The sequence below is a fragment of the Dipodomys merriami genome, unplaced genomic scaffold (assembly GCF_024711535.1).
Source record: "Dipodomys merriami isolate MVZ:Mamm:240054 unplaced genomic scaffold, mDipMer1.0.p SCAF_170, whole genome shotgun sequence".
Lineage (NCBI taxonomy): Eukaryota > Metazoa > Chordata > Mammalia > Rodentia > Heteromyidae > Dipodomys > Dipodomys merriami.
In genome coordinates, this window is record NW_027203049.1 from 1,902,501 (window position 1) to 1,927,030 (window position 24,530).

Genomic DNA, 24,530 nt, shown 5'->3' on the forward strand with positions numbered 1-24,530 from the left:
AATACACAATGATCACTAAAGGCATTCATGGGATCCATTAACAAAGAGTTGAAGGAATTCAGGGAGACCACAAAGGAAATGCTGAATGGAACCAACAGAAGGAATGGGAGCCCAAGGAAACCATAGCCCATCAACTAAGTGATTTGAGAATAAACACTGAACACCAAATTAAGGAAGTAAAGAAGTTCATACAAGATCTAAAACAATGCTTCAACAAAGAATTTAAAGCCATCAAAGCTGCCCAATTAGAAGGAAAAGAAATAAAAAACGAAGTAGAAAGTTTTGAAAGCAGGTTAGACCATGCAGAACATCGAATCTCGGGGATTGATGACATACTAGGTATTATAGAGAAAGAACATAAAACCATCCAAGACAAGTCCAAGAAATATGATAGATCTATCCAAAACTTGGAAGACATCATCCAAAGGCCTAATCTAAGGATATTGGTTGCAGTGGAGATCCTAGAAACAGAAGTTAATGGTCTAGGAAACTTGTTTAACAGGATCCTAGAAGAGAACTTCCCAAACATGCAAAAAGGTAGGCCTATTCAGATACAAGAAGCTTTTAGAACTCCAAATAGACCAGACTAGAATAGGACATCCCACCATCACATTATAATCCACACAGGATCAATTCAGACCAAGGAAAAGATCATTAAAGCTGTCAAGTAGAAAAGATTAATCACAAATAAAGGGAAAACAATTAGAATCACCTCACATTTCTCAGCAGAGACAATCCAACAAGAGTCTGATATGATGTATGCCATGCCATAAAATCAAACAACTATCAAGCAAGAATACTGTACCCAGCTAAACTCTCCTTAATAACTGAAGGCCAAATAAAAAACTTCCATAGCAAAGAAACATTGAAACAATACATCTCCACCAAACCAGCCCTACAAAAGATTCTTAAAGATGTCCTGCATATAGAAAACCAACAAGACCACAATAAAGCCCAAGAAACTGCACCCAAACTGAGAATCCAAGAACCATAGGAAGAACCCAGTTTTGGAAGCCACCAAGAAGGTGGAAAACATGGCAGGAACTCCCAAATAACACTCAATCCTATCTATCAACATTAATGGAATTAACTCTCCAATTAAGCCACATAGACTGTCAAGTGGATTAAAAAACAAGATCCTTCTATCTGCTGCCTTCAGGAGCATACTAATTAAGGGATCTCTCCTTCAGCAGGATATTACCATTCTAAATATCTATTCCCAAAACAATGGGGCACTCAAATTTATCCAAGAAACACTACTTTCCCTCAAATCCCACATAGATCCAAAGGCATTAATTGTTGGGGATTTTAACACACCACTCTTCCCACTAGAGAGATCAACTCAGCAAAAATTCAACAGAGAAACTGCAGATCTAAACAGCTGCATAGATCAACTAGATTTAACAGACATCTACCGAATATTTTACCAAGCAGTATCAGAATACAAGTTTTTCTCAGCAGCACATAGAACATTTTCTAAAATAGACCACATTTTAGGCCAAAAAGCAAACTTGTCTAAATTCAGAAACATTGAAGTTATACCTTGCATTCTCTCGGACAACAAGGGAACAAAATTAGAACTAAACACCAAAAGCCACCAAAAAAGTCCAGTAACACATGGAGGGTGAACAACACACTGCTGAATCACGAGTGGAAGAGATTAGAAAGGAAATTCAAATGTTCATGCTATTCAACAAAAATGAGCACAAAATTTTCCAACTCTTCTGGGACACAGCAAAGACAGTACTCAGAGCGAAGTTTACAGCTCTGAGCTCCTACATCAACAAATTGGGGAGATCTGAAACCAACAATTTAATGACACATCTAAACCTTCTTGAAAAAGAGCAGCAAGATAAACTCTAATACAGTAGATGGAAATTAATTAATTCTGACTTATCAAAATTAAATGAATTAGAATCCAAAAAAACTATAGAAAGAATCAACAAAACAAAGACTTGGTTCTTCGAAATAAATAACAAAATTGACAGAACCTTAGGAAATCTTATCAGATAAAGAAGAGAATGCACCCAAATAAATAAACTTAGAGATGAGAATGGAAACATCACCATGGAAACAACCAAGATTAAGAACATTATAAGGGAATACTTCTCAAAACTTTATGCTAATAAGTTTGAGAACTTGAAAGAAATGGACATTTTTCTAGCAAATACTGACATACCAAAACTAAACTAAGATGAGTTAAACCATCTTAACAAGCCCATATCAAGAATTGAAATAGAGGAGTTCTGCGAAGATGGCAGAGGAGAACCTGGAATCTGAACAAGCTCTTGCATAGAAAGCAGTTTGAGAGTTCCACTGTGCAGTCCTAAGCCAGAGAATCACACCAAATGTGCCATCAAAGGACAGAGAGTTAGACAAGAGAGGGGAAGCCAAGGCAAAAAGACACATCTGAGAGCTTGCCAGCAGCCGCCGCGGCGGTGGCGAAGGGTCGCGGCAAAGTCCGCAGCCCGGGCCATAACTGAGCACTCACACAGACAGTCCGGGACAAAGGAGGCAGACGCAGCAGGCGAGCGGATTCTACTCAACACCAGCAATAACCGACAAGGAGCGTACATCTTCATCCTGCAGATTGCAGACCAGAGACGACCCAGGATCCAAGACTCGACGTGAGTAGAAGCCCGACGTCCTCACTCCTTCTCAGGGAGCAGAGGGGGGAAGGTCACCCCTCCCCCCCAGCACCGGTGATCTCCATCTTGGATACTGACAAAGCTCAGAGGAGCTGCCAGCTCCAACCCAGGCCTTGGAATAAAACGAGTCATTTAGCAGGTCACAAGAACTTAACGGCGGCGAAGTGACCTGCCAGACTCGGCTCCATCCAGGGAAAAGTCACCCATCTCAGGCACCAGCCATTGGAGTGGCTTTCCTCACTGGGTAACCAGAGCTAGGGGCTGCCCCTCCCTCTAGCAGCCTCAACAATCAATTGAAAAACAGAAACCCTGAGAACGGCTCCAGGCTGGGCTCTGTGTTAGCCCCAGGAAAAAGCTACTGATTTTTGAAATGCCTCAACCCTACCCAGAACCTAGCCTCACCACTGCATACCCCTCTTTTGTGATTCTCAAAGCAGATCACCCTCCCAGTAAACTAATCTGGGAGGGGGATCTCAAAATCTTGGATAAAGCAAAGCATTTTTCTGCCTGTTTGAACAAACTGACTTAAGAAACCAATCAAGCCACAGGACCTCAAGCTGACCAGAGACTCCAACAAGAGGCTGGTTACAGACAAAAGGGAGATACAGGATTCTTCCCACCCCTCCCACAAAAAAAAATCAAAGAGCATTTTTTTCTTTTATCCTTCCTCTTCTTTTCTTTTTTTTTTCTTTTTTTCTTTTTTTTGGTACCATATATATATATATATATATATATATATATATATATATATATATATATATATATAAATTTTTTTCCTTTTCTAAAAATTTTATTAATCTTTATTTTTGCCTTTTTTGAAAAAAATTATTTTTTTCCAGTAACTTTTTTTTCCTCTTATAATTTTTATTTTAGGAACACATGAATGTGATTTTTCCTTTCTTTTCTTGTCTTCTTTCTCTTTTTCTTTCTTTCTTAACTATCTTTTTGTTTTTTTGTCTAGCTCTACTGAACTTCTGATCTTTTTTCTCCCTTTCTAATCCTTTTCAACTTTTCTTCTCTTTTGATCTTCTGTATGTGACTTCACTCTTGTCCTGCACATCCTCAGATAAACCCATAGTTAACTAGCAGACCCTATCCCCCATTGTGTACACACTTAATCCACAAATTTATTACTCAATTCAAAACCTCTGAGACTTAAATTCCTTAATAGCAGTACTACCTCTTAATACCTATACAATATTTTAAGCATTTTCTTAAGTTTTTCACTTCTCCTCTATGTCCCTACCCTTCTATTAATATACTCACATTCCGCTCTAAATAGATGGTCTTTTAATCTCCATAATAATATTAATTTTGATGTTCCTCTTTTTTTTCTGGTCTCTTTTCATTTCCATTTCCCATTCTTCTTTTTTTCTCTCTCTGTACATGCATCCTACAAAACCTATTTCCTGCATTGGGATTAGGACATAGTTAACTCTCCCTGTGCCTCCCAACACCAATCTATTCCTATTTTTTAACAACATCTCTCCCTAACCATAATAATTTCTGGTTTTCCAAATTCTTCTCTGCAGTTCGAAGCCCATTAACATATAGTTGTTTGATGTTGAATAGATGTATCTGTTGAACTAGATTGTATCTGTAGACTATTGACTGTACAAATGCAAACTTTGGTTGAGGGTTGCCTTAAGATAGTGTTCTAGCACAAAACTGGTGCTATTTTCATCTCAAAGGGGCAGAGTAAGGCAAAAAAACACTAGAAAAATGGCAAATCCGGATATCTCAAGTCCCAATCATAATAATCATGGGTCAGAACAGATAATGAATAATCCAGAGGAGAGTGCCCAAATAGCTCTACAAACAGTGCTGGCAAACATGATAAATGAGAAGTTTGACAACTTACAAAGGACTCTGTATGAGCGTGAAAAGGGAGAGAGAGGAGGCATCCCAATAGCTTATACAGGAATATCATAAGCGTGAGGAAGCTACTCAAAAACTGATACAAGATTTGCGTGAACAACTTGAGAATAGTCAAAGAGAAAGGGAGGAATGGTGTGAGCAGGCTGAGAACACTCAAAGAGAACTGCAGGGATCCCACGAAGAAGAGGAAAGAGAATTACAGGAATCCCATGAACGGGAAGAAGCTAATCAAAGAGTAATACAGGAATTGAGAGACCAGGTAGAGAATACACAAAGATCACTAAAGGCATTCATGGAATCCATTAACAAAGAGCTGAAGGAAGTCAGGGAGACCACAAAGGGAATGCTGAATGGAACCCAAGAGAAGGAATGGGAGTCCAAAGAAACCATAACCATTCAACTAAGTGATTTGAGAACAAACACTGGACACCAAATTAAGGAAGTAAAAAAATTCATACAAGACCTAAAACAGAGCTTCAACAAAAAACTTGAAGCCATCAAAGCTGACCAACTAGAAGGAAAAGAGATAAAAAACAAAGTAGAGGGTCTTGACAGCAGGTTAGACAATGCAGAAGATCGAATCTCAGGGATTGAAGACAGCCTAGATATTATAGAGAAAGAAAATACAACCATCCAAGACAAGTCCAAGAAATATGATAGATCTATCCAATACCTGGAAGACACCATCAGAAGGCCTAATCTAAGGATAATGGGTGTAGAGGAGCACCTAGAAACAGAAGTTAATGGACTAGGAAATTTGTTTAACAGGATCCTAGCAGAGAACTTCCCAAACATACAAAAATATAGGCCTATTCAGATACAAGAAGCTTTTAGAACCCCAAATAGACCAGACCAGAATAGGACATCCCACCGTCACATTATAATCCACACAGGATCAATTCAGACCAAGTAAAAGATCCTTAAAGCTGTCAAGGTGAAAAGGGTAATCACCTATAAAGGGAAAACAATTAGAATCACCTCAGATTTTTCAGCAGAGACAATCAAAGCAAGAAGAGCCTGGAATGATGTATGCCATGCCCTAAAAACAATCAACTATCAAGCAAGAATACTGTACACAGCTAAACTCTCCTTCATAACTGAAGGCCAAATAAAAAACTTCCATAGCAAAGAAAAATTGAAACAATACATCTCCACTAAACCAGCCATACAAAAGATTCTTAAAGATGTCCTACACATAGAAAACCAACAAGACCGCAATAAAGGCCAAGAAACTGCACCCAAACTGTGAATCCAAGAACCATAGGTAGAACCTAGTTTTTGCAGTTCCCAAGAAGGTAGATAACATGGCAGGAACTCCCAAATAGCTCTCAGTCCTATCTCTTAACATTAACGGACTGAACTCTCCAATTAAGCGACATAGACTGTCTAGTTGGATTAAAAATCAAGACCCTTCTATCTGCTGCCTGCAGGAGTCACATCTTGCATGTAAAAACAAACACATTTTCAAAGTTAAAGGCTGGAACAAAATCTATCCAGGAAACGGCCCCCATAAACAGGCGGTAGTTGCAATCCTAATATCAGATAAAACAGACTTCAAATTAAAATTTGTGAGAAGAGATAAAGTAGGTCGCTTCATACTGATTAAAGGATCTCTCCTTCAGGAGGATATTACAATTCTAAATATCTATTCGCCAAACAATGGAGCACCCAAATTTATCAAAGAAACACTACTTTCCCTCAAATCCCATATAGATCCAAAGACATTAATTGTTGGGGATTTTAACACACCACTCTCCCCACTAGATAGATCAACTCAGCAAAAACTCAACAGAGAAACCGCAGATCTAAACAATTGCATAGATCAACTAGACTTAACAGAAATCTACCGAACATTTAACCCAGCAGCATCAGAATACACATTTTTCTCAGCAACACATGGACGTTTGCTAAAATAGACCACCTTTTAGGCCACAAAGCAATCTTGTCTAAACTCAGAAACATTGAAGTTATACCTTGCATTCTCTCTGACCACAAGGGAATAAAATTAGAACTCAACACCAAGAGCCACCAAAGAAATTCCGGTATCACATGGAGGCTGAACAACACACTGCTGAGCCAAGAGTGGGTCATGGAAGAGATTAGAAAGGAAATTCAAATGTTCTTGCTATTCAACAAAAATGAACACACAAATTACCAGCTCCTCTGCGACACAGCAAAGGCAGTACTCAGAGGCAAATAATCAAAATTAAATCAGAATTAAATGAATTAGAATCCAAAAAAACTATAGAAAGGATCAACAAATCAAAGAGTTGGTTCTTCGAAAAACTTAACAAAATTGACAGACCCTTAGCAAATCTTATCAGAAAAAGAAGAGAACACACCCAAATTAATAAACTCAAAGATGAGAATATAAACATCACCACAGAAAAAACCAAGATTCAGAACATTATAAGGGAATACTTCTCAAAACTTTATGGTAATAAGTTTGAGAACTTGACAGAAATGGACCTCTTCCTAGCAAATATTGACATGCCAAAACTAAACCAAGATGAGTTAAACTATCTTAACAGGCCCATATCAAGCACTGAAATAGAAACAGCAATAATAGAATTCCCAGCTAAGAAAAGTCCAGGACCAGTTGGTTTTACAGCGGAATTTTACAAGGCCTTCAAAGCAGAGCTCACACCAATACTCCTCCAACTCTTCAATGAAATTATCAGAGAAAGCTCACTACCCAACACATTCTATGAAGCCATCATAAACCTCATCCCAAAACCAGGCAGGGACTCATCAAAGAAAGAGAACTATAGACCCATTTCTTTGATGAACATTGATGCAAAACTTCTCAACAAAATTTTGGCCAATTGACTTCAACAATTTATCCAAAAAATCATACACCACGATCAAACAGGATTCATTTCAGGGATGCAAAGCTGGTTCAATATACGCAAATCAATTAATATTATTAATCACATCAACAGGAGCAAGAATGAGAAACACATGGTTATCCCAATAGATGCAGAAAAAGCATTCGACAAGATCCAACACCCCTTCATGATGAAGGTTTTGGAAAAATTAGGAATCCATGGAACATTCATCAATACAATAAAGGCTGTACATGACAAACCTACAGCCAGCATTTTACTCAATGGTGAAAAACTAAAGCCATTTCCTCTTAACTCAGGAACAAGACAAGGATGCCCACTCTCTCCACTTCTCTTCAATCTACCATAAGAATGCCTAGCTACAGCAATAAAACAAGATGCAGACATAAAGGGGATCCAAATAGGGAAAGAAGAAATAAAACTCTCCCTCTTTGCAGATGACTTGATCTTGTACTTAAAGAATCCCATAGACTCCACTCCCAAATTACTCAATCGGATTCAAAACTTTGGCAAAGTAGCAGGTTATAAAATTAACCCCCAAAAATCAATGGCTTTTCTGTATGCCAACAATGAGAAAAGTGTGGCTGAAATAAGGAAAGCAACTCCATTTGTAATAGCCCCACAAAAAAATAAAATACATAGGAGTTAACTTTACCAAAGAAGTGAAGGACCTCTATGATGAAAACTTCAAAATCTTGAAAAATATAAACAAAACAGAACTTAGAAATTGGCAAAGCCTCCCTTGCTCCTGGATTGAAAAGATTAACATCGTGAAAATGGCAATATTTCCCAAGTCTATCTACAAATTCAACGCAATACCTATCAAAATTCCAACCTCATTCTTCAAGGAAATAGAAGAGGCAATCCAAAAATTCATATGGAACAATAAAAGACCCCAATAGCAAAAACGCTCCTCAATGGAAAGAACACTGCTGGAGGAATATCAATACCAAATTTCAAACTCTACTATAAAGCCATAGTAATCAAAACAGCTTGGTATTGGCATAAGTACAGACCTCAGGACCAATGGAATAGTATTGAATACCCAGAAATAAACCTACAGACCTATAGCCATCTAATCTTCGATAAGGGAGCTAAAACAATAGAATGGAACAAAGACAGCCTCTTCAGTAAATGGTGCTGGCAAAATTAGTTAACTACATGTAGAAAACTAAAGCTAGATCCTTATATATCACCCTGCACCAGAATCAACTCCAAATGGATCAAAGACCTTGAAGTCAAAGCAGACACTCTGAAAACATTACAGGATGGAATAGGAGAAACCCTAGGTCTCCTTGGCTCAGGCCAAAATTTTTTGAATAGAGACCCGGAAACACAACAAATCAAAGAAAGGTTGGACAAATGGGATTGCATAAAGTTGCAGAGCTTCTGCAGGGCCAATGACATAGCTAGCAAGATCAATAGAAAGCCCACGGATTGGGAGAAGATCTTTACTAGCCATACAATGGACAATGGTCTCATATCTAAAATATACTTGGAACTCAAAAAATTAATCCCCCCAACAACAAATCCTCAAAGAAACAACTGCCCAATAAATAAGTGGGCGAAAGAGTTGAAGAGAAACTTCTCTGAAGAAGAAAGAAGGATGGCCAATAGACTCATGAAGAAATGTTCAACATCCCTAGCCATAAAAGAAATGCAAATCAAAACAACATTGAGATATCACCTCACTCCTGTTAGAACGGCAAAAATCAAGAACTCTAAAAACAACAGATGCTGGAGGGGATGTGGTCAGAAAGGAACCTTACTTCATTGTTGGTGGGAATGTAAACTTGTTCAACCACTTTGTAAAGCAGTATGGAGGTTCCTCAAAAGATTTCACATAGAACTCCCCTATGACCCAGCAATCCCACTTTTGGGTATTTACCCAAAGGTTTACAAACAAGACCACACTAAAGCTACCAGGACAACTATGTTTATTGCAGCATTATTTACCATAGATAAGATATGGAACCAACCCAGATGCCCCTCAGTAGATGAGTGGATCAAGAAAATGTGGTATATATACACAATGGAATTCTATGCCTCCATCAGAAAGAATGACATTGCCCCATTGTTAGGAAATGGAAAAACTTGGAAAAAATTGTATTAAGTGAAGTAAGCCAGGCCCAAAGAAACATAGGTCCCATGGTTTCCCTTATTTGCAATATCTATTATATGCATGAGTCAAGCTGAAAAGGTCAGATAATGTGATGTCAGGAAAATGAACCCTTAGATATGTATTTTAATGTTTTTTTCTTTCATGCATGTGTTTCTAACGCATTTATAAGATTATCTCTTTGTTGCTTTGTATGTCCCTCCCCCACATTATAACCCCTGCTTTCACTATATTTGATGTCAGTATAACTTGAGGAGGAGATCAGGAAAAACCAGTTGATTAAGGATACAGGTGGACCTGTTGCAACAATGAGAACTACAAGTTGTCATGTCCAAAACGAGCTTTACAACGTCGGTGCGGGGGCGGAGGAATGGGTGGGAAGGAGAATGATTGGGATTGGGGGGTAGGGGGGAGGCTGGGAAGGGACGTGGAGGGTAAACAAAAGGAGGAGGCTGCAATTCTTGGTAAGAAATGTACGCATTATCCTGCCCATGTAATTGTAAGCCCTCTGTACAGTTTGTTCACAAATAAAATAAAATATAAACAAAAAAGAATTGAAATAGAAACTGCAATAAGAGACCTTCTAGCTAAGAAAATTCCAGGACCAGATGGTTTTGCAGGAGAATTCTACAAGGCCTTCAAAGTAGAGTTCACACCAATACTCCTCCATATCTTCAATGAAATTGAAAGAGAAAGTTCACTACTAAACACCTTCTATGAAGCCATCATAACCGTCATCCAAAAACCAGGCAGGGACTCATCAAAGAAAGAGAACTATAGACCCATTGCTTTGATGAATATTGATGCAAAAATTCTCAACAAAATTTTAGCCAATCAACTTCAACAATTCATCCAAAAAATCATACACCACGATCAAACAGGATTCATTTCAGGTATGCAAAGATGGTTCAATATATGCAAGTCAATTAATACTATTCATCACATCAACAGGAGCAAGAATAAGAACCACATGGTTATCTCAATTGATGCAGAAAAAGCATTCGACAACATCTAACACCTCTTTATGGTGAAGGTTTTCGAAAAATTAAGAATCCATGGAACATTCCTCAATACAATAAAGGCTGTATATGACAAACCTACAGCCAGTATTATACTTAATGTTGAAAAACTAAAAGCATTTCCTCTTAACTCAGGAACAAGACAAGGATGTCCCTCTCTCCACTTCTCTTCAATCTAGTATTAGAATGCCAGCTACAGCAATAAGAAAAGATGCAAACATAAAGGGGATCCAAATAGGGAAAGAAGAAATAAAAGTCTCCCTCTTTGCAGATGACATGATCTTGTATTTAAAGAATCCCATAGACTGCACTCCCAAATTACTCAAGCTAATTCAAAACTTTGGCAAAGTAGCAAGGTATAAAATTAACCCCCCAAAATCAATGGCTTTTCTGTATGCCAACAATGAGAAAAGTGTGGCTGAAATTAGGAAAGCAACTCCATTTGTAATAGCCCCACAAAAAATAAAATACATAGGAGTTAACTTTACCAAAGAAGTGAAGGACCTCTATGATGAAAAGTTTAAAATCTTGAAATATAAAATCAAAACAGAACTTAGAAAATGGCAAAACCTCCCATGATTCTGGATTGGAAAGATTAACATCATGAAAATGGCAATATTTCCCAAGGCTATCTACAAATTCAATGTGATACCTATCAAAACTCCAACCTCATTCTTCAAGGAAATAGAAGAGGCAATCCAAAAATAGTTACCATGTTTTACCTTATTTGCAATATCTAGTATGTGTATGAGTCAAGCAGAAAAGGTTAAATAATGTGATATTAGGAAAATGAACCCTTAGATATGTATTTTAATGTTTTTTTTCTTTCATGAATTTGTTTTTAACACATTTATAAGATTATTTCTTTGTTTCTTTGTATGTCCCTCCCCCACACTATAACCCCTGCTTTCACTATATTTGATGTAGGTATAACTTCTGGAGGAGATGGGGAAAACCAAATTGTTTAAGGATACTGGTGGACTTGTTGCAACACTGAGAAGTACAAGTTGTCATGTCGAAAACGAACTTTACAACTTTGGTGAGGGGGAGATGGGGAGGATTGGCAGTGGGGGTGGTGGATAGGCTGGGAAGGGATGTGAAGGGTAAACAAAGGAGGAGGCTGCAATTCTTTATAAGAAATGTACTCATTATCTTACCCATGTAATTGTAACCCCTATCTACAGTATGTTCACAAAAAATTAAAATTAAAATTAAAAAAGAAAGATTTATATGGCACCTTTTCTGGAAAAAAATGAGTTTTTTAGCATTTCCTGCCATTTGGAGGTGGCAAGACCAGGATTCGAATTGTGGGCTCCAGCTCCCACCACTTACACCCGAAGATAGGGAATTCACTGGTCTGTCCAAGAATATCAGCAAGACCAATGATTAAGTAGGCACCAGTGGCTCTCAACAGTCCTCCATGATACTTACAAAGCTGTGAAAGGAGATTCATGTTCAAAGTCATCCTAGGCTGGAAAGTACTTGAGATGCCTGTCCAACTTCAGTGTCAACAAATCCAGAAGTAGAGCCATGTGGCTCCAATGGTAGAGGGGTATCTTTGAGCAAAAGCAGCTCACGAACTGTGCCTAGGTCCTGAGTTCAATGTCCAGGACTGGCAACAAACAGACATACACAAGAATATGTGTAGCCATCCGGCTGTCTGTTGGTTGACACTACTACCAGAAGTTGCGGAAGGTAGAGGTAACTGAGTGGTAAGCAAGAGTCTCGAGGCGAATTTGGAGTACAATAGGAAATTGGCATCCTAGTCAGTGAGTGGGAGAATAGAGGATTTTCCAGAGCCTGGGAATGTGACCAGCCCACCTTTCCCATCCAAGTGCTCAGATGTCTGAAACAACAAGACTCTGAGACAGAGCTGAGGGCAACAAACTACTGCCAGAACACCAGCAGAAGAATCCTCATGTCAGACCTTCAACATTCAAGGAAACAAAGAATACAAAAAAGGGAAGGATTCCAAACACAAACACCACTGGGGAGGGTGATTCAACAGAGGGTCTGGCCAAAGGTGATGCTTACCACAGGCCTCCCCTGCCTTTGGACACAGTCACAGCCACCAGGGTCCTGAGTGTCAAGGGTCCAGATACCACCAAGAATCTGCAGAGGTGCTACCGACATGTGGTGCCTTCCCTGGACTGCATCAAAAGAAGAAACCAGGTGCTCTGTGCCAAGATCCAACCACTGAAGCAGGAAAAGTAAGACCTGCAGGATTGACAAGCGAAAGAGAAGGAGAAGGTAGCCCAAGTGCACAAAGCACCGAGAACAGAGCTAGACATCCACAAGCTACCCATACAGTGGTTGGTTTTAGCAGAAAGTGATTTACAATCGGCACCAGCCCACATGCAGCTCGTGGCCGATGACAGAGAAATGAAGCACGAAGGTCTCAACAGCTGCCTACAGGCCGCAAAGTAGTGCATTGGGGAGCTGGAGATGGTGGCTTCTGTGGTTACTACTTACAGAAGGATACTGAAATGTTGTTTGAACAGCTGATGTAACACTTCAGCTCAAGGAAAAGAACAGAAGCTTCTATGACCTGGAGCAAGTGAACACAGAGAAGCTGGAAGCACTCTGGACATAGAGGAGCAACAGGAAGGACAGAATCTGCAAGTTCCAACAAGTGCTGCAGAGGCGTGATGTACTAAAGAGGCTACAGTGCCGCGGACCGGGTTCTGTCGGGACGACGGAGGATACCTAGGGGAGGAACCTGGAATAGGACGGGGAGATGGCAAACAGACAACTCACACACATTAGGAGTGGATGCTGAGTGCTGAGTGCTGAGTGCGATTTAATGCAGAGGATAACAAACTTTTATAGCAAAAAGTCTCCAGAAGAAAGGGCAAAAGGTTACACAATCTTGCTGCAGGGCTTCATTCTTGGGCGGTCACCAGCTGGTCGCCTGATAGGCACTTGTTTCTGGCTTTACCTCTATTTTTAAGAAATACAATGGGTTTCGATGATTGTCACCAATTAACCACTACTTTTTTTCTATAGAGGCCTTAACTGTCCCATTAAGATCTTTCCTGTTTCTTGTTTAATAGTAAGCACCAAGGAGACTTAGATTTAGCAAGTCTCTTAGTAAATGAGGAAGTTCTTTCTCCTAAGTAGTTATCTCAGCAATTGCCATACATTCTTTCTATTCTAGCCGCACCTACAACTTTTTGTAAATTTCTTACAATTCCTTCTGCTGGAGTGACTTTGTGAAACCCCCAATACTTTTACTTATAACTTGTCTACTAGCCTCCATAAGAGGGGTTTCAGGGTAGCACTGAACTCTGGTGAGTTAGTCATATTTTTAAGACACTCATCAGATATTGGAGTCGTCAAACACTCTTAAGAGCTTTGAATAAGGGAACGTTGACAATGAGTAAGTACAATGAGCAGTAGAAACAGTAAAAGATTAATAGGCACTCTTTATGAGGAGAAGAAAGACAGAAACACATCTTTTCCCAGGGGTTTTTCCAGCCTTTTCCCAGGAGTAGGCCTCTTAGAAGCCCTATTCTCCGAGGTAGACTTCGGTGAAGTCCCAAAACTTGGAGATAGGTTTCTGTAAAGCCCCATTCTCTGAGGTAGACTTCGGTGAAGTCCCAAAACTCAGAGATAGGTCTCGAGGCCCCTATCATGGTCTGATAGATGGTTTCCCATGCTAAGCAGACTCTACTGGGGTCGGCGTGGCATTTGCACCTTTTTTTTTTTTTTTTTTTTAATTTTCACCAGTCCTGACTCCGTGTATCAATTTTACACCAGCTGTACTTGTATGCTCCAATTTTAAGACATACTCATACCATTTGCGACATACTTAAACTTTCTGAGATTTGTCTTAAAGACAATGCTTACTTTTCAAATTTCCCCAATTCTCTTTCCAAGGCTTTCTTTACTTCCTTCTTTCTTTACAATTCCTTTCCCAAGGCTTTCTTTACCACCCTCTTTCTTTACAATTCCTTGAGCATCTTTGTGGCTGGAGTTTAAAACTGCGCAATTTTCCTTTGGCTTGTGGAACCTTTATCTTAGAACAACCTTAAGGCACCACCGTGATGCAGAAGCTTGCTAGATTTTAAGCCTAAGAGTATTACCTCTATTGATAACACACTCAGGTTATTACCATATCAGAGTCAAACTAGGCTGTGACCCTAGAGTGGATTTTCAGTCACTATGCACTGAAGTGCCTAAGACAAGCAAGCCAGTGATATCCTTGTCCCCAATATCCACTGTGGGAATAGAGAGGACTTTTGTATATCACCCAAAAGAATGTCCCACAAGATCTTAGATTTAGCAGCATTCAACCAGGAAGCAGATTCAGGTGATGGAATCAAGCAGGAGTTTCTCCAGTTGACTGTCAGGCCGTCGTTGAACTTTACCCATTAAGGTATGCAGCAACAGCAGCAGCAACCGCAACAGCTGGGTCTCTCAGTGGCTCCAAGGGACTGTCACACCTCATGCTGGGCTGTAAATTCCTACACAGACTGAAACTTATTAAGAGTCAAAGTTACATCTGACAAACTGTAGGAATCCTCTGTGCTTTGCTCTGGGCTTGCTGGAAACTTAAAAAACCTATAAGAGCAAACTAGAATAGCAATCATTTTGATAATCCTATTTTTTTTTTTTTTGTACATTGAGGCCAATGTCAAGAATGATTTTACATTTAAACTTTATATCAAAAAATCCATTCCCTATTTTTTAAACCTCTTATTAATCACCTTTAATATTTTATACTTTAGTTTTTATTTGTATTTTGAAAAGATCCCTTGAAATCTTGAGGCCAAGTGTCACTCATTGTCTCTTGGCTGCTTGTTTTAAAACAGACACACATTAAAAATTTTAAACTCAAATGACAATTTTCCTTAATTCAAGAATTACAGTCACCTTTACTATACCACAAAGCTAGATTTAACATCTTTATAACTTTTAAAAACATCCTAATTGTAGAACATAATTGAAAGTAAGCCACATTATACAAATAACTTTTTGCCCTCTTTTTAAGGCCTTCCTAATTTTAATGTTAACACATCCAAGGGGAAGTTTTTCCAGTACTAATCAGATCATCACACCACTCATTTTAACCATCATGTTTTCAGTGTCTATCTGCAGGGAAAAGAGAACAACGAGGGGCCACTTGGCCCCTCCTATGGAATGGCCACACACTCAATCCGACTCTTTAGGGTTAGATGAACTGCGTTTGTGCCAGCTTGCCTCACCATGCGTGGACTCCTCCCAGGGCCTGTCCCACTGCATGACCAGCTGAACTGCACTTCTGCTTGTTCACCCTTCACCTCTAAAGATAGGTCTTCTGTTGGTTTCTAAGTTTTTCCCCGTCTCTTCTCTTGGTTCTCAAATGAAATACAGTTTTAGATAGACAGAACAGGTAACATCTTTGACAGTGTTAAACTAACCTTTACATTTAAAATTTTAATATTTATCCCAAATTTTAGCCAAGGGAATTAGATCCCAAACAGCCAATGCATTTTTGTTAAGCCAGATAACTTGATTACAGTATAAACAGTCTTATGCATTTTAAAATATTAGTTTTTAAAATACCAGATTTTCTAATTTGCAAGTTAAAGAACCTTTTAAAAAGCCATTTAAAACAATGTGAAGATTTTTAAAATTTTTTGGTAATGTCCAAACCTCATAACCTTTTGAATTTTAAATTTAAATTCACCCAATTGTTACAGCATGCTGACAATTTTTTATCTTTGAACACGTTCACAAACACACACAAAACACACAGATCTTAAAGCGCACAAAAATGAAAATCAGTTGTACGTACATTATTTAAAGTTTTTAAACAAAAATTTAAGACAGTGTTTCTTTTAAACTAGGTACCTTTGCTGGGCTTCATTTTCCCAGAGCTTGCTTATCTAGCAAGGCAATTCACTAATTAATCTTTTGAATCTCTGTGCTGTTCTCATTCAGCAAACTGAATCCAGAGTCTGCTGAGTGAGCCTGTCACACTCACCCAAATCAGAAAACATAAAACGAACACACACACTAAACAAGACAAACAAGTGGCCACAAAGACAAAATTAGGTCCCAGTGAATGGGGTGACATCTCACCACTTACCAGGGGACTCGAACCCCCTCTACTTATTCTAGAGAATTTTTCTTTTTAGATTCTTCTGAGATTTTCAATTATACTCAAATTATACCCCCTCTCTTTTACCTCTTTGAAATGATTGAGCAGGAGGTTGAGAGGAGTAAGCTTGCTTTGTCCTTGCCCCATCTCTGGGACAAGGAGTGTCCAAATTAATAAAACTGAGATAAGAAAGAAAAAGAAGTTAAAATTACACACACACACACCACATACAGGGGTTGGTAATGTACGTGCACTTGGTCACGCTTTCTCTGGGGAGGTGGGCGATCTGGTCCGGGCACTCCTGGAATTCTAAAAGGGTGGAGGGGGCAATTAAGTGGGAAATGCGCACTCTTCCTCTGGTCTAGGGGATCAGTAAGCCCCTCATCCACCAGCCCCAGGGCTGTGTGCCTAAGATTCAAATTAGAGTTAACAGAAGACATATACGCACACTCAAGACAGACAGCAAGCGCGTCAGACTGCTGGTCAGACAGTCTGTCCAGAAGGGCTTCCAACCAGAGAGAATCGGCCAATCGGAGGGACTCGAACCCCCTCTACCCGATCTCGAGGACAGCCCCACCCAGGGGTCCAGGGGACGTCTCCCACTGGCCCCACTGGCAGTCTTATAGCGCGTCCGCCAAGACTCTCCGCCAGCCCCAAGACCACACCTGCAGGCTTTCACCATTCCTGAAATATGAAAATTGTATCAAATGATCTAACTGTTTCTTATTCTCTTGCGGAGGGGCTGGTTGACCCTCTGTCCGTTTTTTGTTTCCTCTTGAAGAGGAGTTCCCTCTTTATGGAACTTAGATTTACATTCACTTTTTCAGTGGTTTCCTTTTTCTGTTTCTTGTTTCCTCTCGAAGGAGGAGTTCCGTCTTTATGGAACTTAGATTTACATTCACTTTTTCAATGGTTTCCTTTTTCCTGCGGGAACCAAGGATTAGTTTGTTCTCCCACTGCTGCTGTGGAGTATATGTTTTAAAATAGAGACAAACTATCCTTATTCTTAGAAGATGAACTCCCCGTGATTTGCTCGTTATCTTTCTCAGTCACAACTGAGGGGCCTGCAGCACCCCAACGAGCTTCTGACTACTATTCCAGGTGAAAAGAAAAGAGAGAGAGAGAGATAGATGCTTACCTCCCAAGGTTCCTTGACTGAAGAAACTGCTTCTTGCCCCGCTCTGAGCCCCACGTTGGGCGCCACCTGCCGCGGACCGGGTTCTGTCGGGACGACGGAGGATACCTAGGGGAGGAACCTGGAATAGGACGGGGAGATGGCAAACAGACAACTCACACACATTAGGAGTGGATGCTGAGTGCTGAGTGCTGAGTGCGATTTAATGCAGAGGATAACAAACTTTTATAGCAAAAAGTCTCCAGAAGAAAGGGCAAAAGGTTACACAATCTTGCTGCAGGGCTTCATTCTTGGGCGGTCACCAGCTGGTCACCTGATAGGCACTTGTTTCCGGCTTTACCTCTATTTTTAAGAAATACAATGGGTTTCGATGATTGTCACCAATTAACCACTACTTTTTTCTATAGAGGCCTTAACTGTCCCATTAAGATCTTTCCTGTTTCTTGTTTAATAGTAAGCACCAAGGAGACTTAGATTTAGCAAGTCTCTTAGTAAATGAGGAAGTTCTTTCTCCTAAGTAGTTATCTCAGCAATTGCCATACATTCTTTCTATTCTAGCCGCACCTACAACTTTTTGTAAATTTCTTACAATTCCTTCTGCTGGAGTGACTTTGTGAAACCCCCAATACTTTTACTTATAACTTGTCTACTAGCCTCCATAAGAGGGGTTTCAGGGTAGCACTGAACTCTGGTGAGTTAGTCATATTTTTAAGACACTCATCAGATATTGGAGTCGTCAAACACTCTTAAGAGCTTTGAATAAGGGAACGTTGACAATGAGTAAGTACAATGAGCAGTAGAAACAGTAAAAGATTAATAGGCACTCTTTATGAGGAGAAGAAAGACAGAAACACATCTTTTCCCAGGGGTTTTTCCAGCCTTTTCCCAGGAGTAGGCCTCTTAGAAGCCCTATTCTCCGAGGTAGACTTCGGTGAAGTCCCAAAACTTGGAGATAGGTTTCTGTAAAGCCCCATTCTCTGAGGTAGACTTCGGTGAAGTCCCAAAACTCAGAGATAGGTCTCGAGGCCCCTATCATGGTCTGATAGATGGTTTCCCATGCTAAGCAGACTCTACTGGGGTCGGCGTGGCACTACAGGACAACCTGAGCTGAATGGTGACCACAGCAAATCTGGAGACAGACAGAACCTGAGCATTGAGAGGTCCATGCCGAAGGAGGAGGCCTGGTGGCTGACTGAGCAGGTAAACCAACTGACAGAGGAGAAAGAGTGAGGATCGAGGTAGGTGCTGCACCTAGAGAATAGTTGGGGGAACTGAGAACGAAGCTGGCAGAGCCATGGCCCCCCAAGGGTCCATCTCAGGAGGAACAGCAATCGCAGGCCCATGCCTACTGCACGCAGATGGGATTGAAAAATCTGGAGAAACAACTTCACATCTAGGTCCAGGAAAATCATAGGCTCCATCTCCAGATTGCGGAGCAGCAGGAGCAACTGGGAAGACTAGAGGAGAAAACCAAAGATAGGCAGGAGATCCCCGAGACCCCACGATATGCATGTGTGTGCAACCCACAGCTGGAGGAACAGCTGGCTTTGCTGCGGGACGCTCTCTGCAGGGTGAGCAGTGAGAAGGTGGATCTCACCAGCATCGTGGACTCAGTGCAGCAGGTGTAGAAACATCTGCGGGAACAGCTGGACTGCCCAGAGGAGAAGATAGAGGAATGGAAAGAGGTGGCTAAGAGAGAGAGCCAAGCAGCTCGCGAGCTGCCGGGGCAGCAGGAGCAGTCCTGGCCTAGCTGCAGGAGCTCAGAGCCACCTGCGAGCAGCACATCACTAAAAATGAGCAGCTTTGCTCCAAGTAGAGGGTCCTGCAGTAGCACCTGCAGAAGCAGACCCAGCAGTTGGAGCAGCTGAAACAAGTGCAGGGCCCGACCAAATGGAGGGACTAGGTGGTGCCCCCAAAGTGGCAGGACAGTTTTAAGTGCATGGAAGTGCCCAGTCCACAGGAGGAGCACCTGCAGGCCCAGCTGAGCTTCCTGGCTTTCCCTGGGGAAGGGGAAGCTGTGAACCCTGGAGAAGCAAAAGCTGAGGAAGCGACTCTCCTCGATGTGCCCATGGCAGAGGATGGAGATGTCCCCCAAACTGAGAGGGATGTGGTTCTGTTAGCACTCTCGGAGGCTGAGATCCACAGGGGGAAACTCTTGCCAGACTGCTGCAGGCACTCCCCCTTCCCTGGACAGATCAGTACCAGATAGAGTTGGAGCCACAGGTCCCCCACCCCATGAGCTGCCACCACAACACATGAGAGAATGAGAAGTGGGACATGTGGGCATCCAAGAAGAAAATCTGGTTCATCCGCAACCTACCTGATGAGGTGGACTTACAGAGTCCTGCAGATGAGCTCCACCATCGATGCAACCAGCTGTCGGCACATATCCGCACCGTCCAGGAATCCCTCTTGGCATGTAAAGGACAGATGTTCATTCTGGATCAGCTGTGTCAGGAGAAAGCCGAGTGCATGTGCTGGCTGCCTCAGGAGAAGATGTAGAGTAGGTAGGTGCAAGAGTTTCTGTCGCTCCTACACGGGGCTCCAGATACCGACACAGGCTGAGCTCTCCACCAGTCCAGCTTCTTCAGAGGCCTCAGGCTCCTGGGTGGGCAAAATGAGGAAGGCACAAAAAGGTTTTGAAGAATTACTACTTCAGGATAGTGTGGAAACTGCAAGAGGAGAAGCCAGGGTTTGCTGCCCCATACAGGACTCCCCGACAGAGCATGTCCTGCTGCAGATCCCCACATCCAGAACTACCCACAGCTGGTGCACTCAGGCTTGCAGTGCTCCATCCCTTTTCTCTGTAGACTGATGGGGATGATGACTCCCTATGTAACATACTGAGTTCCCAAATCCTCAGCAGCCACCAGAACTAGGTGGCCAGGTGGGCTTCTCTAGGCCTCCATCTACCTGGTGATAGGAAGGGTAACCTGTGGGCCGAGTAGAGCAGAGGCTGCTGGGAGGAGGCCAAAATTCCAGGGACATCTAATGGCACATTGGTGGCCAGGGAAGAGGCCCATGTTATGCTTATCACAAAGCATAAATTGTTTCCAAAGGGAAAATAAAGCCTCCACAAGGATTTGTTCTTCCAGTTATGGGGCTTGAACTCAGGGCCTGGCCACTGTCCTTGAGCTGTATTTTATCAAGACTGGTGGTCTACAAGTTGAGCCAAACCTCCCCTTCCAGCTTTATCTTTGTGGAATCAAACCCAGGGCTTCAGACTTGCTAGGCGACCATTCTATCACTGAGCCACATTCTCAGCTAGGATGATCCCCCTCCCCCAAACCCACATGTCCAATCCTAAGATAAATAGGAATTAGGGGCTAGGATGAATATGAAGCACAAGTCTGGTTCACACGGAAATACATCCCTGCCCCTTCTTTGACACCCTTATTTAAAGTTTCTCTTTTAGTAATGAGGGATGAGAGAGGGAGAGCGATGTCCGAAAGAGGAGTACCAAGAGCAGTGCCCCCCTGAGTGCCACAGCCTCCCCCACACAAGTGGTGCTACAGATTCCCATCTTACCTGACTCAATGTTGTGTTTACACTGTCTCCCTACCCCTGCAGGGCTCAGAATGAAATAAATGTCAGCCCTGGTTTCAGCCCACACCCAGAGTAGAAGCCTAATCCCAGGCTAGCTTCCACCGCTGACTTCCCTGAGTTAGGATGGACTCACCATTCACCACTGTGTTGGTGTCAATGATCTCATGGATGGATTTCAGGAAGAATGTCTATGGCAAAGAGCAGAATCAGCAGTGTGAGCAGGGAGGAAGGAGCCAAGGCAATTGGTCTGGGATCTTCGTCCTTGGAGCCTTGCTGTCAAGCCAGAGCCATCCTGACCTGAAGCACTGCCAAGGACAGGGATTGGACAAGATAGAAGAGCATGGGACTAAAGGAGGTACTGCTTTATCTTGGCACTCTTGAAATTTCCAATATTTGGCCCATGTCAATCCCAAAGCCAACATGCAATGCCTCTCCTTGTTGTTGTTGTCCATGAGCATTGTCCCTGAGCTCTTTTTCTCAAGGCTTGCACTCTACCACTTGAGCCACAGGTGCACTTCTTGTTTTGTGATGATTCTTTGAGGATAAGAGTCTCACAAACTTTCCTACCCAAGCTGGCTTGGAAGCCAGATCTCACCTTCCTGAGTAGCTAGGATAACTGGCGTGAGCCACCAGTGCCCAGCATGTGATGCCTCTTTAAAGGATCTTGGCGAGTCTGTAAAAGGAATCCCATAGGGTCTGGATAGACCATGACCCAATCAAGGAGCTGGGATTGGGGAAGGCTGATGTTATAGCCAGTCTGTTCCCCAAAATTATAGATGTCAGGTGGTGTTGGATGCATCGAACTCCTAGGCCAACAACCACCAGACTTAGTGGGGAAAAAGGTAGAGAATACCCAAAGGTTACAGTGTAGAAATCTCTAATTTTGCATGCACATGGTGTGTGTGTGTGTGTGTGTGTGTGTGTGTGTGTGTGCGTGCGTGTGTTTGTGTGTGTGTGTGTGTGTGTGTGTGTGTGTGTGTGTGTGTGTTTACCAAGGCTTGAAGAGCCTAGGTGGTAACCTTTTGCACAAGTTTGGTGCTCTAACATTTGAATTATAATATTTCTTCTTCACAGCTTTTGGGTGATTCTTTGGAGATAAGAGTATGCCCAGGCTAGCTTTGAATCTTGATTGATCCTCCAGTGTCAGCCTTGAGTAGCTAGGATTATAGCCATGAGCCACTGGCATACAGCTGCACGGATGTCTTTTCATACTTTCTGTTCTAACAGCTGTCTACTTTCCCTGGCCTAGATCTCGGACCTCTACATCAACTCCCAGCAGCCCCTGACTCTGTGGAGAACATAATGCTCAAACCTGTCAGTGCATCCTATTTCTTTGTCCTCAGGGGAGAGTATGTTTCCTCTGAAGCCTGGAGGGTCAGGGTAAGGGGAAGGAGGGATAGCTGTAGATGGGTGCTCAGCTAGGAAATAGGTATTCTGTTTTATCCAAGAACGAAAGCGTAGCCAGATGCTAATGGCTCATGCTCTCATATTCTTAGCTCCCTCAGCACGCAGAGATCGGAGTACTAACATTAAGATGCAGCCCAACAAGAAATGTCTCCTCTCCCAAGAACCACCTGAAAGCTGGAAGAAAAGCTGTGGCTCAAGTGGTAGAGGGCTATCCTTGAATGAAAAAACTGAGGGACAGAGAACGGGCCCTGAATTCAAGCACTACTACCAAGATGCACTCATGCACATGTGCGCACAAGCACACACACACACACACACACACACACACACACATATATATACATATATACACATATATATACATATATATACATATATATACGTATATATACATATATATACGTATATATATGTATATATATATGGCACTACTGTGGCTTGATCACAGGTCCTCAGAACTTTCTGGCTGCAGCTCAGTTTTCTGGAGGCTGGTGGGCTAATACTGTGACCCCATTTATGGATTGGACATTGTAGGCTGTGAGTTGAAATCCCAGCATGGCCAATAATGTATTCATGGAGTAAGAAGCCAATTTTGTCCCATTTTTTCCTTCTCTGTGAAAGTCCTATGTCTCAGTATATGTGATATGATGTAATAAAATAAATGTTTTATGTGTAATAATACTAAATAATAATGGTAAAAATGACATATGGAATAAACCCATGTATATAAATAGATCTCATATATGAGTATTATTTTTTTCACTACTGGGACTTCAATTCAGGCCCTTGTAACTTTTCTGAACTTCTTGTCTTCTAGGACGGTGATCTTCCCCTTCACTCACAGTGCCACAGATTTACCCAGACCCTGAGTTTAAATACCAGGCCTGCCAGTAAAATGGTGCAAATTCCAAGCCAGAGCCTTATTATTATTATTATTACTATTATTATTGTTGTTGTTGTTGTTGTTGTTATTATTATTTGGTTGTAGTCCAAGTACCGGGCTTGAACTCAAGTCTTGGCAACTCTGCCAAAGAAGATCCTGGGATCTTAGGTCCTTAGTTCAAATCTCAGGACTGGCAAAAAAAAAATAAAAAGGAAAAGGATAAAACTGAGAAGTTCAATAAGGTGGTTTTACTTTTTTTCCCTTTGTATTGTACCATCCTGGGGCTCAATAACAATGCCCAGACAATGTACATGACCTTACCTTGCTGATGTTTGGATGGATATTAGGGAAGCCAAGCTGAAATCAGAAACATAGGCCTGAAGTTTGAATCCCGGGATTCCCAATAATGAACGGCTGGCGGAAGATTCTAAGAAATGCTTTCCATGGATGTAAAGGTGGCTCAGTGGTAGAGTGCTTGTGTTGCATGCTAGAGGCACTGGGTTTGATTACTCAGCACAACATAAGCAAAAAGAAAAAAGCCACAAGTGGCGCTGTGGCTCAAGTGGTAGAGCACTAGCCTTGAGCTGAAGAGCTGAGAGACAGCGACCAGGCCCAGAGTTCAGGCCCCACGACCGGAACCCCCCCAAAAATTTAAAACAAATTAAAATTAAAATTAAAAAAAGAAACGCTTTCCAATAGGCATCTGTACAAATAGAATGTTCTAAAAGTAACAATTACATTAGTAGTGTACGATTATATTATAAAATTATTCACAACAATTATAATACATTGACAAATTATCAATTAATACTTTATTTTGCATTTAATCATGATACTTAAAAAAGGAAGAAATAATTTAATTGGCAATATTTGGTAGAAATATCAAATATGCAATTTCATAATTTACAGACATCTCTCATTAAATATATCTACATCTATCTATCTATCTATCTATCTATCTATC